This window comes from Mastigoproctus giganteus, chromosome 6 (genome assembly GCF_048544385.1).
Source record: "Mastigoproctus giganteus isolate SK-2022 chromosome 6, ASM4854438v1, whole genome shotgun sequence".
Lineage (NCBI taxonomy): Eukaryota > Metazoa > Arthropoda > Arachnida > Uropygi > Thelyphonidae > Mastigoproctus > Mastigoproctus giganteus.
In genome coordinates this window covers 77,970,613-77,989,427 of record NC_143580.1, presented here as the reverse complement: position 1 = coordinate 77,989,427, position 18,815 = coordinate 77,970,613, and the positions used below count along the sequence as shown (strand labels likewise).

The window sequence follows — 18,815 nt, the reverse complement described above, 5'->3', positions numbered from 1 at the left end:
CTCTTTTTCTCTTGTATATCAATGATCTTCTTCCATTAACTGGAAAACCTATCCATAGTTTTGCTGATGATAGCATAATGCATTCTACCTTTCAGTTTGAGTAACCTTTTCCTGCACAAACAGCTTCAACTTTTCGAATATCCACTATCAATTCCTAAAATGCTGACCTCCAGGTATTTATCCAGTAGGGCAAAGATAAACTCAATTTCAATCCTTTCTAAAACTCAGTTACATCTTATATCTCACAAAAAGGATTCTTCTGCTCCTATTCTTATCTTCAGTGGCACTCATATTTCTAAACAAGATCACATATTTCTATTAGGGATTACCCTGACTTCTAATCTCTCTCAGAATAAGCACATGACAAATATTGCTTCCTCTGCATCTAAAAAACTAGGTTTTCTCTTTTGTTCTTGGCATTACTTTCCTTCCAAACAGATGCTCACTCTGTACAAATCTTAAATCTGCTCTTTCATTGAATATTGTTCCCACATCTGGGGCAATTCCCCCAAAACCTCTATCAGACTTCTATATTCCATTCAAAAGAGGACAGTAAGATTAATTGATGACCCATTTCTAACAAAGTCTCTCCACTCTCTTTCTCACAGATGTTCTGTTTCTGCTTCATGCCTTTTCTATAGCTACTTTATGGGTTCTTCTAAATTGGCTTTATAATATTCTCTCTCTCTCTCTCTCTCTCTCTCTCTCTCTCTCTCTCTCTCGATATGCATATCCCCAGAGCAATGTGGCCTTAGTTGCTAATGCTCCTAAAAACCAAATAACAAACAAACAAACTACATTCATAGAATAAGCAAGAATGATATTACAGAACATCTTTGTGACACACACACACACACATATATATGTATCTGCAATTAACAACTCTAACATCCTAGTGGATGAAATTTTATATTTGGGCCTTTTACAAAGAGAAATCCAACAATTTTTACTTCTTTTTCATTTATTCATATTCTGTTATCTTTTTCATTTTCCACTCAATTTGTATGTAGAAAGGAAATTCATAGACTAAATAAAGCTTTAATACAGTATTGTTAATTTTGGACAGTCCATGCATGCTTCACATGTACTGTTATGTAACACTCATGAATGCAATGTTGCTTGTGAAGATATGGCTTCATATCTTCTGATAGCTGAATGGCTTCAGGGCAGGAGGGCAGAGGGTTGTGATAAATGGTTATTCCTCAGATTGGGTTGATATAAGAAGTAGGATTCCCCAAGGATCAGTATTAGGACCACTTTTGTTTTTGATTTTCATAAATGACATTGATGAACGGATAGAGGGCGTGATGTCTAAATTTGCAGATGATGTAAAGATTGGTAGCGTAGTTAATGATCGCTGCCAAGCAGAACTTCTTCAGAATGACCTAGATAGACTTCAGGGATGCTCAGAAAAATGGCAGCTATGCTTTAATTCAGCAAAGTGTAAGGTACTGCATCTGGGGACAGTAACCCTAAAATAACTTATACACTTGGCGGAGTTGAACTAAAGGCGGTAGTGGAAGAAAGGGACTTTCTTCCTTTTCGATACGGTCAGACTTGCAGTTCTCTGAGCATTGTAGACAGGTTGCAAGGAAGGCCCATGATGTCCTATCGAAGATGTATAGAACAACTGCTAGTAGAGATAAGGATGTCATAATCCCATTATATAAGCTTATTGTTAGACCACACGTCGAATACTGTGTTCAGGTATGCAGACCACACCTAAAGACATTGTTCTTCTCGAAAGGGTCCAGAGACTGTTAACTCGCCTGGTGAGATCAGTAAAAGGGCATCCATATGAGGATAGACTTTGAATACGTGGGTTGCAGAGCTTGGTAACTAGGCACCTTAGAGGAGACTTAATTGAGGTGTTTAAGGCTCTGAGAGGCATAAGCAAAATGAATGAGGACGAAATTTTCACGGTTATAAATGATTCCAGAACAAGGGGCCATAATTTCAAGTTACGTGGGGAAGATGTTTAGACTGAATTGCAGGAAGTTTTATTTTATCCAGCAGGTTATAAATTACTGGAATAAGTTGCCTACATGGGCAGTAGAGGCTGACAGTTTGGGGAAATTCAAAGGTCAGCTGGATAATTACCTATAGGAGGAGGGAAACACTTAGGTTGTCCATTTCCTTTTCTCTTATTTATTAATTATTATTTTATTCTTATTTTTTATTTTTTTTTTGTTATTTTATTATTATTATTTATTTTTTTTATTATTATTTTTTTTATTATTATTTATTTATTTTTTTATTATTATTATTTTATTTTTTGGCTGGTGTAGCATAAGCCATAGGCTTCCTTGCACCATGTGGCCATTGCTAATATACAGTAGAACCCTGATAAGAAGTTTTTCAAGGGATCAAATGTTTAGAACTTCTTACACAGTAAAACTTCTTAGAAGGGAAAATGACCTAAGGGTATGAAATATTAACTACACAAATAATGAAAAAGATACACATACATAAGTCAAAGATCATTTTTAACTTCTATTTCAGAATTTAGAAATATTTCACTCTGCCTATGAGAAACATTTTTAAACTCAGGATTACTAATTGCTTAACATTCTGCTCATTAAACTCCTTACTAAATACTCATTACCAAGTTGGAAGGAGGAACTCCTTTGGAGTTCCAACATACCTTAAAAGGTCACAATTACAATAAGACAGAGCAAAATCCACTAAGTAATTCAGAAACGTAAAGTTGAACATCAAAACTTAATGGCATGTGCATTGCTGTGCTTCCCGTGGTTGACACTACTAGTTATGGATATCGATGAAAACAATTGCAATATGTCACTTCCATTATATCAAAATGTTGATACTAAAAAGGATTTAGCGCTGAAAGCCTCAGACCACAGAAAATTAACTAATCAAACAAGTCAGTGCCAAGCATCATTTTAGTTTGTAGTAAATCACCGAAGTAGGTGAAATGCATTGTTTTTGTGATATTGCATATTGTAAATGCCTTCACAACGAGTTGCTCTGATATTGTACTACCTCCAATAAGCAACTCTTTGCAATGGAGAAGACTAATGTTACTTATTCTCGACAGATACCACCACCCAGGGGTGAAGGCATTCACAATATGAGATACATGTATATCAAAAACAATGCCATTTCACCTACTTCGGTGATTTACTACGAACTAAAATGATGCTATGCAGTAACTTGTTCAATTACCAAAATGTTCATATTGTTTAATATTAAAAATAAAAAATTTATATAATTAAAAATTTATTAAGTGGAAAAACATCAAAATAATAATACACTGTGTATTCTTTATTACGAACGTTATACGCAGGAAAACCTTTTAACCTGGGAAAATAATACATTATAACATATAGTTTAAATTGGGACTTAAGAAACCAAAAGAGGAAAACTTCTTATGCAGGAATTTCTTATCCAGGTTCTACTGTATATATAGAAAGAGAAGAGACGACAAAAAAAAAGGATATGGGAGGAGAGCAATAAATGTTATACAGTTGTAATTAAACTGAAGGGTAAATTTAGAGAACATAAAACTAGAGTTTTATTAAATATTCTATAAAGTTATAAGCACAGTAATTTAAGGAGATTTAATCTTAGTAATTATAAGGAGTTAACTATATTTACTTTTCAATTCTTTTAATTACAGAAAAAGAAAAAAAAAATTAACATGCCTAAAATGTAATGTGCTGTGAAAACATTACTTAACTTGGTTTTGTTTGTTTTTACATTCACAGGTGTTCACAATAAGTCCTGTATGCAAATCCCAATATGATATCCATTTTTGACCGCTACAGAGTGTTTTGCAAACAGCCATGTAAGTATGTACTGTATAATGTTTTACACAATGCTCACATAGTTACTCATATATCATGAGTGTTACATGTCTTCTTACATATTTTATACCTTTTTTCACCTTATGGTGATATTTACATACCTTCCAACATTTAGAAAAGGAAATACTTTTAATAAACAATTCCTAATCCCCAGAACTGTGTGCCCCAGTATTTTCTTCCAACAGCAATTCCTGGACTTTTCTTTCAAATTAATGCATGACATATGCTGGAGCAGACAAATTACATAAGTCATCATGAAATGCAGTAAACTGTATTTTAAAATTCTTTGCTTGATTTTCTTATTTATTTAATTTTTTTTTATCATTCTATTCAATTACAAAGTATTGGCTAACAAAATCTTTCTGTTCCTCAACCTAGCTGAAGTTGACCATGCCAACTTAAGCAAACTGAATACTACTGAAGAAATACATCACCCAACAAATTCAAAGTAACCTAATCTTCATCCACAAACAAGTTCCCATTAAAAGTGTGTGTGTGGGAGGGGGGGGGGGGACACATCACAAAACACAATCTTGATATCTAAATATTACTAATCTCATTTCAACAAAAAACACAATGATACACAACACAGAACAAACTATCCAATAACCAGTAACAGCAATAGTAATCACTAACCTCTACCTGAGTCATTAATGCTACCAAAAAAAAAAGTAATTGAAATGAATATACTAAAAGTTAAATTTTTATTACAAAAATTATATACAGGCATACCCCAGTTAGCACTCAGGATGTGTTCCTAGAAAATGGAGCACTAAATGAAACAGCGCTATACAAGGTCATTTTTACATTAAATAAATAGTGATATGTTCCCTATTACATTTTTTTCAACCTGAGAAATATAATATACAATAATTTATGGGTATGTTAAACACAGACTAATATCGTAACATATCTTTATTGAATAATGTACAGTAAATATCATGAATAAGTCATCTAAAAATTAATTTTTCTTGAAGTAGGAGTCAAGAGTTGACTGTCTTCTCTTAAATTTCCACTCATGAAGTAGTTCTCAATATTAGGAAATCATACCGAGAATACCTCTCTTTGTCTTGCTGCTTTGATCCCAGTCGGTCATTCTAAGTGATCTGGTCCATGATTTGGGAAATTGTAGCAACACTACCACTGAGGAATTCTGTGGTGAGGTTTCTCACTGGCGTTTCCTCCTCTGCATCAGAATTATTGGGGTGTTTAGTTTCATTCTGTATACACTGCTTTGCCAAGGGAAGCGCATAGGATGATAGGATTAATTTCCTTTTTATTTATTTTTTATTTCATTTTATTATTTTTATTTATTTATTAATTATTATTATTTATTTAATTTTTGTTTTTATCATTGTTTTGTTCGGATTTTTTTTTTTTTTTTTTTGGCTGGTGCAGCATAAGCCATAGGCTTTCTTGCACCATACGGCCATTACTAATACTAATACATGAAGTTCATCATTAGTCTCTTACCATGAGACTGAAGTAATTCCTCATCGTCCACATTGACATCCTTCATTCCTGCTTCACAAGTTAGTTCAATGATGTTTTTGAATATACTGAACAGTCGTTGCATGCTTCTGGCCATAGCTTCTTCCCCACTCCATTCATGCAGTTTTGAGTCACTTCATGCCAGGCTGCTGTGATATTGTCTATGGCATTCCTGACGTATTTTTTCCAAAATTGCCTGATGAACTGTTTATCTTCATATATGTTTCCTCTACAAGCTGTCTGAATGTGTGGTGAAGGTAACCTTAAAATTCGATGACTCCTTGATCCATTAGTTGTGTTGGGTGGAAGGTAAACCACTTTCACAGGAATGCAGGTCTGAAACGTGTCTATATTCTTGGGGTGGCCTAAGGCATTATCGAGCACCAACAATGCCCTTGGTTCAAAGTTGTGCTCTTCACAATAGCACTTTACTATAGGGCAAAAATGAAACAAACTACTGCTGGAAAACATCAATCATCACCCAGGACTTCTTGTTTGATTCCCAAATCACTGGCAGACGTCATTTTGAAAATCTCTTACTAGGGGGAAATGCTTCAGGAGACTGAGTTAAAGCTGTTGCTTGTGTGTCATTCAGAAACACCACAAGCTATGAAAGGATTTTATTATTATTATTAGCCATATGGTGCAAGGAAGCCTGAGGCTTATGTTGCACCAGCCATTAAAAAAAAAAAAATTTTGTGGAGGGAGAGAAGTAGAAGGGAATCACCAAGAAAAAGAAGAACGATGATATCCAGGATCCTTTTTTTTTTTTTTTTTTTCTTGAAATAGGCCTCTGGGGTTGGGCATATTCATAATATAAATTTTAGTAGTTTACACCAACCTTGCATTGAAATAATAAAACAAAATTAATAGTTTAATAACTGGTATTACTAATTTACAATAAATTACTACTTACAACAAGTATATAAAAAGAATACCATAAAATACAATAAAATATACAGAATTAAAAGCGCTAAAATCTGAAGCTTTCAAAGGCTGCCTTCTTTCTCAACAGTAAGCTTTATTTTTGCAGTGCAATTTTAAATACCTGCAGGTTCATGGCACATACCACATGATTCAATAACACATGCATTGTTCTCATGCGTAACGGAACCGGCTCAGGAGTGCGTCAGGTGAAATCGTTGATCCCCTCCAAGAATCACTGTCTCAAAGAGGAGATGAATCTGCATACCCCTATCTCTATTAATGTTGCTCCCAATGGAACTAATCCGCAAGCTCTCGAGCCACTTGCGGTCCCAAAACCTATGCGCCCAGTCGACGATCTCCCCGGACGAAGCTACTATCATCGACCAGACACATAGGTTTTGGGACGACAAGTAGCTCGAGAGCTTGCAGATTAGTTCCATTGGGAGCAACATTAATAGATAGGGTATGCGGATTCATCCCCTCTTTGAGACAGTGATTCTTGGAGGGGATGATTGGTTGAGTTTTATTGGCGCATCAGCAACTAAGGCTATAATGTGCCAAAACCTTGTCATAAAAAGGTAAAACTTTCAGTGACCTAATGAATTAGGTCACTAAGTCAGGGTATAAAAACAACTATAAACTGTAAAAGACAAATATCAGTAAACAAGTAACAATAATAAATCTTAAAAAAAATAAGATTTTTTTTTTTTTAAATATGAGTAATATTTAATTTTTAAATATGAGTAATATTATATGAGTAGTATTTAAATATTTACTGTTTTCAGGAAACTAAAAATAGCAGACACATGGTCATTGTCGGATAAAATCTGACTGAGTGTATACGGCTCAGCCAGATGGTTAAAAGCGGTAAAACGAGCATTTCTAAAATTGGTACAGTCACATAAAATATGTTTAACGGATAAAATGGTGTCGCATTGCTCGCACATAGGAGGGTCATCAGCCCTCAGCAAAAAGGAGTGTGTAACATGACAGTGTCCTATGTGGAGCCGAGCAAGAACAACTTCCTCTTTGCGATCCCTGCGTAACCTGGACCGCCACGGATGGATCACAGGCTTAATTCGACATAGTTTGTTTGTAGTAATCAGTCGATGCCACGAATCTTGTCACTGAGATTGTAGGTTACTACGGATCACTTGCCTGTAGTCTGTATAGGGGACTAACAGGTCAAGATTATCCATCAGGGCTGCCGATTTGGCTGCAGTGTCAGCCAAATCATTTCCTCTAATCCCGATGTGACCGGGGATCCAGCAGAAGCGGATATCGAATCCACTTACATAGAGGCTGTATATTATCTGCTGGATTCGGGACAGGGTTGGATGATTAGTGTGTGACATCACTGATAAAGCCTGTAGTGCACTCATTGAATCGGCATATATAATACACCGTTGGTAACGGTGTTTTCTTATGTGATCTAGAGCTAACTCTATGGCATGCAGCTCTGCAGTGTAAATGCTGCAGTCAAGGGGTATCTGCTCTGATATGGTATTATTTGGAAAGACAGCAGCAGATCCCACATATGATTCTGACTTCGAGCCATCTGTGTAAAATGGCAAGAAGTCAGAATGTTCTGCACGGTGTTGTGAATAGAGCTGAAGGTAGACAGAAATTGGAGTATTAGACTTTGTCGCAATCTTGAGTGAGAAGTCACATGCTGGTGTTTGTGCATGCCAGGGTGGAAGGGGCTCCTTTGGTGATCGAGCGACCTTGTCTACCGAGATGTTAAGCTCATTGAGTAGCTCTTGAACACGAATGCCGAATGGGCGATTGGTGGTCCGTCGTGTGTTGTAGAGATTTTCCCATCGTGGCTCGAAAACGGATGTCCACGTGGGATGGTCTGGCAGGGACTTCAGCTTGAAGGCATATTGTAGAGACAACTGCATTCGTCGAAGCGACAAGGATGGTTCATTTGCTTTGACATACAGACTTTGGACAGGTGATGTTCTGAATGCACCAGTAGCAATACGAATGGCTTGATGATGGATGGGGTCAAGCCAACGAACAGCGCTATTTCTGGCAGATGCATATACCTGAGACCCATAATCTAATTTTGAGCGTACAAGTGCACGGTATAGACGTAGGAGATTGCATCGGTCTGCGCCCCAAGAGGTAGAAGAGAGAGAGCGGAGGATGTTAAGCCCTCTCGTGCACTTTGTGCGAAGCTGACGAATGTGTTGGACAAATGTCAGCTTTTTGTCAAAAATGAGTCCCAGGAATTTCGCCTCTGATACAACTGGAATGGTGCTTTGTCCAAGTCGTAATTCAGGCTCAGGGTGGAGGTTACGTTTGCGACAAAACTGTATGCAAACAGTCTTCTCCGGTGAGAACCTGAAACCATTGGCCGTGGCCCAGGAGTTAAGACGGTCAATAGCTTGCTGTAGTTGCCTCTCAATAACCCTCATATTGCATGATTGAGAGAATATGCTGAAGTCATCGACGTAGAGTGCACTGTTTATAGTTGGAGGAAGTTGTTCAGAAATAGAATTTATTTTAATGGCAAAAAGCGTGACACTTGAGACAGATCCTTGTGGTACCCCCTCCTCTTGGCAAAAGGGAGGATCCTACACGAACTTGGAAATAATGGCAGGATAAAAAATTTTTAATAAAAATTGGAAGGTGGCCTCTTAGACCAAGGTCTTTTAAAATACCAAATCTCCAAGTTGTGTCGTACGCTTTTTCCATGTCAAAGAAGATGGACACCAAATGTTCTCTTTTTAGGAAAGCATCTCGGATAGATGTTTCCAGTCTAATTAAGTGGTCCAGTGTGGACCTGTTTCTTCGGAAGCCGCACTGAAAGCGGGAGAGAAGGTCGTTCGATTCTAAATACCATAAGAGACGAGCATTGACTATTCTCTTCAATATTTTGCACAGACAGCTGGTCAGAGCAATGGGACGATAGTTTTTTGGACATACAGGATCCTTTCCTGGCTTAGCAAAAGCAAGAATAGTTGCCTTGCGCCAGGTATCCGGAAAATGCTCTTCAAGGAAGATTCTGTTGTACAGGAAGAGCACATGGTCCATGGATTCTGGTGAAAGATATTTGATCATTTCATAATGGATGTTGTCTGGTCCAGCAGCTGTAGCCTTTGTACGAGCGAGTGCTGTTTTCAGCTCATTGATATTAAATGGCCCACTGTATGAGTGGGAACCCTTCGATGTGAATTTAAGGGCCTGTTTTTCAATGTTGTGCTTTAAGACCAGAAACTCTGGGGAGTAAGATGATGTTGCAGAGATGTTAGAAAAAGTTTCCCCAAGAGCATTGGCTATTGCAGTAGAGTCTGCAATAGTACATCCATTATATTCAAGGACCGATGAGGGGTGTGCTGTGTATTTTCCCTTCATTTTTCGGATTTTTTCCCAGACCACCTTAGTACTGGTCGTCTGGGTAATGGATGATGTGAAACGGATCCACGATTCCCTTTGACTCTGACAGCGGATGTAGCGTGCTTTGGCTCGGGCACGTTTAAAGGCTAATAGGTTGACTGTGGTAGGATATCTTCGAAATATCCCCCAAGCCTTGTTTTGAGCCTTTTTATCTGCTGTGCATTCTGGATTCCACCATGGCTTTGGAAAGGGAGGAAACCGGGTGGATGTTTTTGGAATTGTAGTTGCAGCTGCATGGACAATATTTTCTGTTATGTACGTAACTGCATCATTGATAGGCTCCTGACTGACTGCAGAGTTGTCAAATTTTGCCAGGTGTTGAAAGGCACTCCAGTCAGCTTGATCAAACTTCCACCGCGGTAACCTGACAGGAAGACAAGGTCTCCCAGTAATTAAGGTGGTTATCACGGGGAAGTGATTACTTCCATACAGGTTCCCTTCTACCTCCCAGGTAAGTGACGAGAGAAGAGAAGGCGAGCTGATAGAAAGATCAATGGCAGAAAACGTACGGGTAGGCATGTGGAAAAAGGTGTTTGTTCTCATATTAAGAAGGCAGAGGTCATTGTCAATGAGCATGCGCTCTATGACTCGTCCCCTTCTATTAATGCTAGCACTACCCCACAGGGTGTTATGTCCATTAAAGTCCCCAAGAAGTAAGAAAGGGGGAGGCAACTGCATTACGAGATCATCAATGTCTTTCTGGCAGATGTCAGTACCAGGTGGCAAATATATAGAGCAAACGGTTAGTAAAAACCCCCACTGTTATTTGAATTGCTACTGCCTCTATGCTGGTAGAAAGTTGCAGATGCTGAAAAGGGGTATGGTTGCCCACAAGGATTGCAACTCCTCCATGAGCGGGGCCATCCCCAGTTCTATCCTTGCAAATGATAGTAACGTTGTGCATCCTGGGGTCATCATTTGCCCTTAGGTAAGTCTCCTGTATACAAAAGCAAGATGGTTTGTGCTTTTGCAGGAGTGCCTTGATGTCTTCTGCATTTTTCCAGAATCCACGACAATTACATTGTAGGAATTTAGCCATTATTTTGGCTTGGTGGGTCCATCAGGCGGCTTCCGAGGTGCTGAGGGCTTACTTTTATCAGTCTTGGGTTTCTCTTTTTTGGGGAAGAATGGACGCTGTCCCGTGTCCATTTCTTCCTCCACAAAGAGTTCCAAGACTGAATCTTCGTGTACCTCCTTCTGCTCGACATCCATCTTTTCTTGGGTACTAGGTGGGACTTCCCCTTTCTTATTCTTTTCTTTCTTAATTACCTTTGTTACTTGTGGAGCATTAGGAGGTACTGATATAGGAGTGACAGCTGATTGGTTTTTCTGTGCAGGTTTTTGAGAACTTAAGAGATAACGCGCAATGGGAGTGAAAGACTCCTTTGGAGGAATGGTCATGTCCGTCTGAGTTCCGACGGAACATCTCCCTGCTACCTTCTGGGCGTAGGTAGGTTTGTTGATATTCGGGGGTTTCACCGATTTCCTTGCCTCCTGGTATGATATATTTAGCTCTGCCTTCAGCCGTTGAATTTCTTTTTCTTCTTTCCACCTCTGGCATGCTCTTGAGTAGGCCGGGTGTTCACCTTCACAGTTAATACAGGTGGGTTTTGCGGCTGAACTTGCTGTTGTTTCGTGGTCCTTTGCACCGCATCGAGCACATGCAAGGACTCCACGGCAGGCCATTTGAGAATGTCCATACTTCTGGCATTTAAAACACCGTAAAGGGTTCGGAACGTATGGACGCACTGAACAATTAAGGTATCCAGCTTTAATCTCATCAGGAGGTTTAGGAGAGTTAAAAGTCAGGATAACGCTCCTGGTTTTAACAATTTTTCCATCCCTTCGCGCAGTAATTCTCTTGACGGCAATAACTCCCTGTGGTTTTAATTCGGAGCACATTTCCTCCTCGGTTACGTCGAGAAGGTTCCACTCCGAAATGATACCTCTCGATGAATTGAGTGTTCTGTGTGGTGTCACTGTTATAGATATTCCTCCGATTGATGTTGTTCGGAGTAGATGTTCCGATTGCCTGTCATTTTTAGTTTCAATTAAAAAGGTCTCCAGAACGAATCCTCTTAACTGATTTGGGTGAACCTGCTAACCCATCTATAACCCTTTTTGAATAAAAAAGGGCGACATTTTACCAATCGGTGTTTCATTGGTAGAATGCATAATTAAGAACCTTGGGACAGGCCCTGATGGTAATTCGGTTCGCTGCCTCTTTTTAGCAATAATGCTATCTGTATCTTTGTCAATAGTTTCAGATAGGGACCGGGTTGGGGCCCCTGAAGAAGTTAGTTTATCAGGATTCATAGTTTTTATATGGTTCAATGCCCAGGCTCCCCACCCACCACGGAGCCCAAAGGGACGCCCACTACCCAGCATGCAATAAATGCGCTCGGGAGTGGAACGCCAGGGCTACCCAGACACCATACCCGCACCACTGCCAGCCTGAATCCTGTCCCTCGGACCATGAGGGCAGGGGCATGGCATTGACACAGTTGACCCTCACAGGCGAGCCTACTAGCCGATTGATCCTAGCCGGGCCTTCCAGGACCTCCCGTCTTGTCGAAGCAGGGGCCAAAGTGGTGTATTGAAGCTGGGCCCCTCAACCACCAGGATCCCCCTTTCCGAATTTCCACGGGTCGCAGCGCACAGCAAACACGCCGGATTCCATTGATGTAAGCCTGGAACCTGGGCTGTGGGCGTTGGATCCCAGTGATGCTAGTCTGGAAGTCCAGCAGCTTCACTGGGAGGTCCCCTCACCACGTACAGGTGCCCACGTCGAGGGGTTGGAGGGGATGAACGATTTCACCTGACGCGTTCCCGAGCCAATTCCAGTTCCGTTATGCATGAGAACAATGCATGTGTTATTGAATCACGTAGCATGTGCCGTGAACCTGCAGGTATTTAAGATTGCACTGCAAAAATAAAGCTTACTGTTGAGAAAAAAGGCAGCCTTTGAAAGCTTCAGATTTTAGTGCTTTTAATTCTGTATATTTTATTGTATTTTATGGTATTCTTTTTTCTTTTTATATACTTGTTGTAAATGGTATTACTAATTTCAATAAATAGTAATTTATTGTAAATTAGTAATACCAGTTATTAAACTATTAATTTTGTTTTATTATTTCAACGCAAGGTTGGTGTAAACTACTAAAATTTATATTACCAAAGGTCCTGAGCTGGATATCATCGTTCTTCTTTTTCTTGGTGATTCCCTTCTACTTTTGTCTCTCTCTCTCTCTCTCTCTCTCTCTCTCTCTCTCTCCAGAAATTTTTTTTTTTTGGCTGGTGCAGCATAAGCCTCAGGCTTCCTTGCACCATATGGCTAATAATAATAACAATAATAATAATAAAATTCTTTCATAGCTTGTGGTGTTTCTGAATGATACACAAGCAACAGATTTAACTCAAAGTCTCCTGAGACATTTCCCCCCTAGTAAGAGTTATTCAGTCTTTTCCAACATTGAATCCAGATATGCATTTCTCTTCTTGGGAGATGAAAGTATGAGATGACATTCTTTTCTAAAAAAAAGGCAAATCTCGGGATGATAATTGCTGCCACACTCGATGATGGCTTTCAGAGTCGAAAGAAATTCCTGCGCTGCCTGTGTCTCCACACTAGCAGCTTCACCAGAGATATGTATGCTGTGGAGGTTAGTTAGATAGATTAGTGTTTGAATCTATCAAACCAACCTTGAATGTTTCTGACATATTTTCTTCTTCTTCTTCCTGAAGGTATCTGAAGATGCTCCTTGCCTTTTCCATTATCAGTTGACTTACGGGCATGTTCTGTTGTGTCTGGCCCTCAACCCAAATAATAAGCCATCTTTCCATTTTTCAAGCAAATGGGTCCTTGAACGAGTCACCCTTGCTGCAGACAGCTTTGAGATTGTTGTTGCTTTTATCTTCTTTGCATCTTTGTTATTTGTTCTAATTGTGGATGTAGACAAGTTCAAAGAGGCCCACATCCACTTTACACTCACCAGCTTCCAATAGCCTCAACACTCACAGTTTTACATTCAAACAAACACTTTTCCTTAGCACCTTAGATTATTAGTGCTTGAAGTTGTAATCCATTTTCCAGACATGATGGGTAATAAAAATAAAACAATTTACACCTAAATAAGAATGTATACATAGGCAATCATGGCAGAACATGAGGTAAGCACCTGAGAGGAGATCACTGATTGGCTGTGAGCATGTACTACATACGTATTAGTAAAATAATAAGAGGAGTTTACCTCAATATTGAGGTAAACTCCTCTTATTATTTTACTAATATTATCAACATAGAACATATTGAGTAGTACAGCTCTGATTCATACTAACTACATATGTATGTATGTGTGAAGCACTGATTGGCTATATGAATGGATGCAATTATTTTTGCCTTAACCCACTGTCAGTTGCAGTTAAGGGCAACCAGTTGGACTCACTTGAACAACTAGAAATTGTAAAATCAGAAATTTACCAAAATGTTAATATTGTTAAACAACTTTTTGTAGTATATATTTGACTTTTTTTATGAATAAATAAAATTTAACTAGCGAATAAAAATATATGTAACATCACTGTCATATTATATAGTGTATGCATTTTTGTCATTTCTTTTCATTTCTAGCAAAAATTTAATTTCCCAAGTTGCATTAATTCTAACACTATATACTGAACGATATCAAAGAGCATTATAATGAAACAGCAATAAAAGGGGTAGTGCTAACTGGAGTATGCCTGTATAAACATACTTGTCAAAATATATGATGTACAAAGTTCAGATATACTTTTTAACCTAACATTGTAAATATATATACTGGATGCTTGATCACCATATTTGAGATTCTGCTCATTTAGGTAAACCATGAAGAGAATCAGCTAACATCAGCTTTTAAATTCACACTGTTAAATTCAGTAGGACCATAATTGAAAAAAGTAACATATTTCTGTATTTTGAAAAATAATGAAAATCTGACTAAAAACTAAAAACTTATAGCAAACTACAAAAAAGCCAATTACTGGATAATTTATGACTAAATCAGAAGGGTTTGCAAGTAAGTATTTACAAGCTTTTTTAATCCACTTTTAAACTTTTCCTAATGTGATCTCAAAAGGGTACACAAATATGCTGATATATTTTAATATACAGTATATGTGGCATCTGCATTACTTATTTCATATGAAATAATTAGCTAGCAAAGCATCACAGATTTTATCAAAATTCATTGTCTAAGAACCACTTCAATGTGTAAACTAAATTTAATAAAATGGGTAACAAATATATACAAACCTGTACATTATGACCCTAGAAAGGAAGTAATAATCAATGGCACTGAACACAAAATAAAATTATTATTAAATCATACTATAAAAATTTTCCAGCATAAAAACATATATAGGATGCCACCACACTATTACACAACATACAGGTTTTTTTTTTTTTTTAATTTTTTTTTTTTAAATACAGTAAGACTATTTCTTAACCAACAAGCAGGTGGTATTTTTAAAGCAATAGACATGCTTTGAAGCACAGAAGTCACTGATCCAGTTTTTGGGATAAATATCTAGAAAAGGCTGAAAATGTGAAACAATTTTATTAATTCTAACACTATATACTGAACGATATCAAAAATTACCTTTAGAAATAATACTTTTATCAAAAAAATTTAAAAAATATCATTTCCTCTAACAATATTAAGGTAGTTTTTCACCGACAGCGCCATGAAAAAATACATTTTTATATTATTAAAGCCTAAACTTTTATTTAAAAAAGACAGCTTTACAAGATTTTTTATGGCTCTACTTCTCCAGTGAAAAAAATAGTTAATGGTGCAAATGAGTGAGGCACCTGTTACCATACTTGAGGAATATGAAAATTTTCACATTTTTTTAAGAATTAACATAAGTTTTTCTGTGTTGGTTAATGCTACACATTCTCTATGCCTGGGTGAGAGTTAATGCACTTTTTCTCCCACTGATTACAAATGACTTCAAAATATTCCTATCATATCCAGTTTTTGAAAATTTTCATTATTTTGTATTAAAACCTTAATATGAAATAACAAAATCTACTTAACACAACTGTAGGAAATAAATTACAAATGCATTTAAAAATTTCATTTACCATAATGTGGGCAATACCTGTTGGTCTCTTGAATCAAGAGTTCTTAAGTACACTCAATAATAATGGTTACTACGTGAGAGAAGTAACGACACATTTTGCCCAAGGTAGATTACCTTTTACAGGGTGATATATGAAATAATGAGGAATTTGTATCATCATTTTAAACTATACTATTAGTTGAATTTCATTTAAAGTTAGTGGCAGTCTGCAGCAGTTCCTGGAAAAATCACTAAGATGTAGCAATAAGCCAGAGCACTTTACATGCTTGTGAATGTAAAGTGCACTTTACATGCTTGTGAATCTCACTTAAGTGCCCCCATCAGGAAGCAAAATAGCAGAGAAGTTGCACCTCCCAATCATGCAGAAGTCTAAAATTGTGGGTTTTTTTTTTTTTTTTTTGCCAGAACATTTTAACTGCTGTGCAGAGAAGACACTTTTTTGTAAAAACTCAGCAGGCACCTGCAAGGAACATGATACTTCATATATCCCATCAGTCTGAAAAAGTGGGCTGTGTAAACAAACCAAATCAACCTCGTATGGCCAGTGTTCGTTCTCCAGAAAACGCTGAAGCCCTCCGAGTTGCAATGCAATGCTATCATGGAAAGAATGAGCAAAGCAGCTCATGAACTTCAAAAACTTAGCATTCTGCTCAACAAATGTTTAACTGAATTTGAAAAAGACTGAAATTGAAATGACTTTAATTTACCATATGGGTAAAGAAGAGAAATAGTGTTCCACAGCACCTGGTTTTCGGATGAAGCTTATTTTCAATTGGGCTGTGAACACACAGAACAAACAGTTTTGGGCGGGAGAAACTCAACACCAGCTTCACAAGAAAAGTAGCCATACAAGAAGAGCAATCATGTGAGTAGCTTTGTCAAAGTTATGGCCAAATTGGCCTCTTCTTCAATGAAACTGTTAATTCACAGTGGTAATATATATATATATATATGCCCAGTTGTGGGAAACCACTGGTGGCACCTCTTCCCCAAACACTATATACACTATGGTACTATTAATATGATTAATTAAAACAGAGCTGTGATGCTCAATGAGTTCTACATTGTATATTAATTTATAGAAAATTATAACAAACGACTATAGAAAGAAACAGAGTGAGCCAATAAATCATGTCTTATAATTGGGGAGAGTTACTTTTTCCACATACTGACTAACTTGTGGGTTGGTCATTCACACAGTATAGAAAGACTTTCTGGATTTAATGGATGACTGTTTCCTACACCAGCATGTTAGAGAAGCAAGGAGATAAAGCAATCCTGTTAACCTGATTATTGGCGGTGACTCTCCCTGCATTAGGAATCTCAGATAAAGGACAACTAGATGGCAGTGATCAGTATGACATGGAATCTACTAAAATACATAACTACTGTGTAAGGTAAATTGGAGAGATCTTGCTTTTGTAAAAATGACTAGAAAGGTTCCAGAAATTTTTCAAATTCTATTCAGTGGGATCCATCAACGAGGTCACTGACTACAAATTCTAAATGGGAAGCATCGGGGAATTAAAAACTCTACTTTTCGTATAAATAAAAAGTACTGTTCAAGACAGACATAAATAGTTACCAGAAGAACTAATGACATTGGTAACTGAGAATAAGACAGGGGATGTATATAAATTATCAAGGGATATAGACACCTACAGTAAGTATGAAGTTGTCTGCAGTCATGGGTTAGGCAAGCTAAGGCAGATTACAAGAAGTTTCTGGCAAAGTTTGGAAAGAAAAGTAGCAAAGACTTCTTTACTTATTTTAACATTAGAAGGAAACTGAATTACAATGGTTCATTATGAATGGTTTAACTGTTAATGATCCTGTTCAGGTTGCTGACAAACCAAATAGATATTAATTGAATATACAACCCCATCTAAAGGTTGGGTCACAGTATATGACAAGAGTTTTCGTTAATTTTTTTAAAAAAATTAGTTATAACAATATAAGGTTTAATATAAAAAAACAACACACTACAAATATTTTAAGATTTTTTGGCTGAATTCCAGATTAGGGTAACCTGTTCCAACATAGCCAGGAAAGAAGCGATTGACAGGTGAAGGCACCTCCCAATCGGATTCTGTGAGTGGGTGATTATTGTGGAGGCATTTTCTTTCTGATTGTTTTGTGTCGTCCCTGCATTAGGAATTTCCGATAAAGGACAACTAGGTAGCAGTGAACAGTGTGACATGGAATCTACTAAAATACGTAACTACTGTGTAAGGTAAAATGGAGAGATCTTGCTTTTGTAAAAATAAATAGAAAGGTTCTAATTGGGTTGGGTTTTATCCCCCCATCCGGCTGTTTCTGAATCGAAAAATGAGTTTGTGATCTAAAAACAGAGGCAAGTTGGGGGAAAAAACACCCTAGGCATATCAACCTAGGAAGACAGTGAGCAGGGAGTTGGCAGAGTCAACTTGTCAATTACTGCCTTCCTACTGTTTTGCTAGCCACCATATTGGATGGGTTACCCTAATCTGGAGTTTTATCGATTTTTTTTTTTTTATTAAGCATTGAAAAATTTATAGCAAAAAAAAAAAAAAAAAAATATATATATATATATATGTATATATACAGACACACACACACCAAAATGAGTAATATTAACTATACTGATTTTTCATCAAAATATCCTCTATGACATTTTATCACTGCTTTATACAGACATGGCATTCTGATTAATTTAAAGTGTCTCTACCCTTATTCCAAGCAATCTGCAGGAATTCCCATAAATTTTGTGAAGATTTCACAGACTTGGCAGTCAGATGATCCCATAAAAGCTATAATAGGTTTAAGTCAAGCAATTGTGGTGGCCATACCATAATTTGCAATACCTCTCCTGTTGTTTAGTTGCCAGAAAGTCCCTACACAGTTTAGAGCAGTGCTTCAGGACATTGTCTTGTTGTAATATAAAATTTCTTCCACAAAGTCAAAGTTACTGCATTAATTTCAAGAATGTTTTTATAACCACCTTTTCTTAAAATTCCTTCAATTCTGACAATGTCATCCACTCCAGAAAAACAGAAGCAACCA

General features: G+C 37.4%; 1 protein-coding gene across 1 annotated transcript in view; it reads right to left on the bottom strand.

Moving 5' to 3' along the window:
* The window catches only part of oys (lysophospholipid acyltransferase 6), a 284,099-nt gene that overhangs the window by 235,195 nt on the left and 30,089 nt on the right, over positions 1-18,815 (bottom strand). The window lies entirely within an intron of this gene.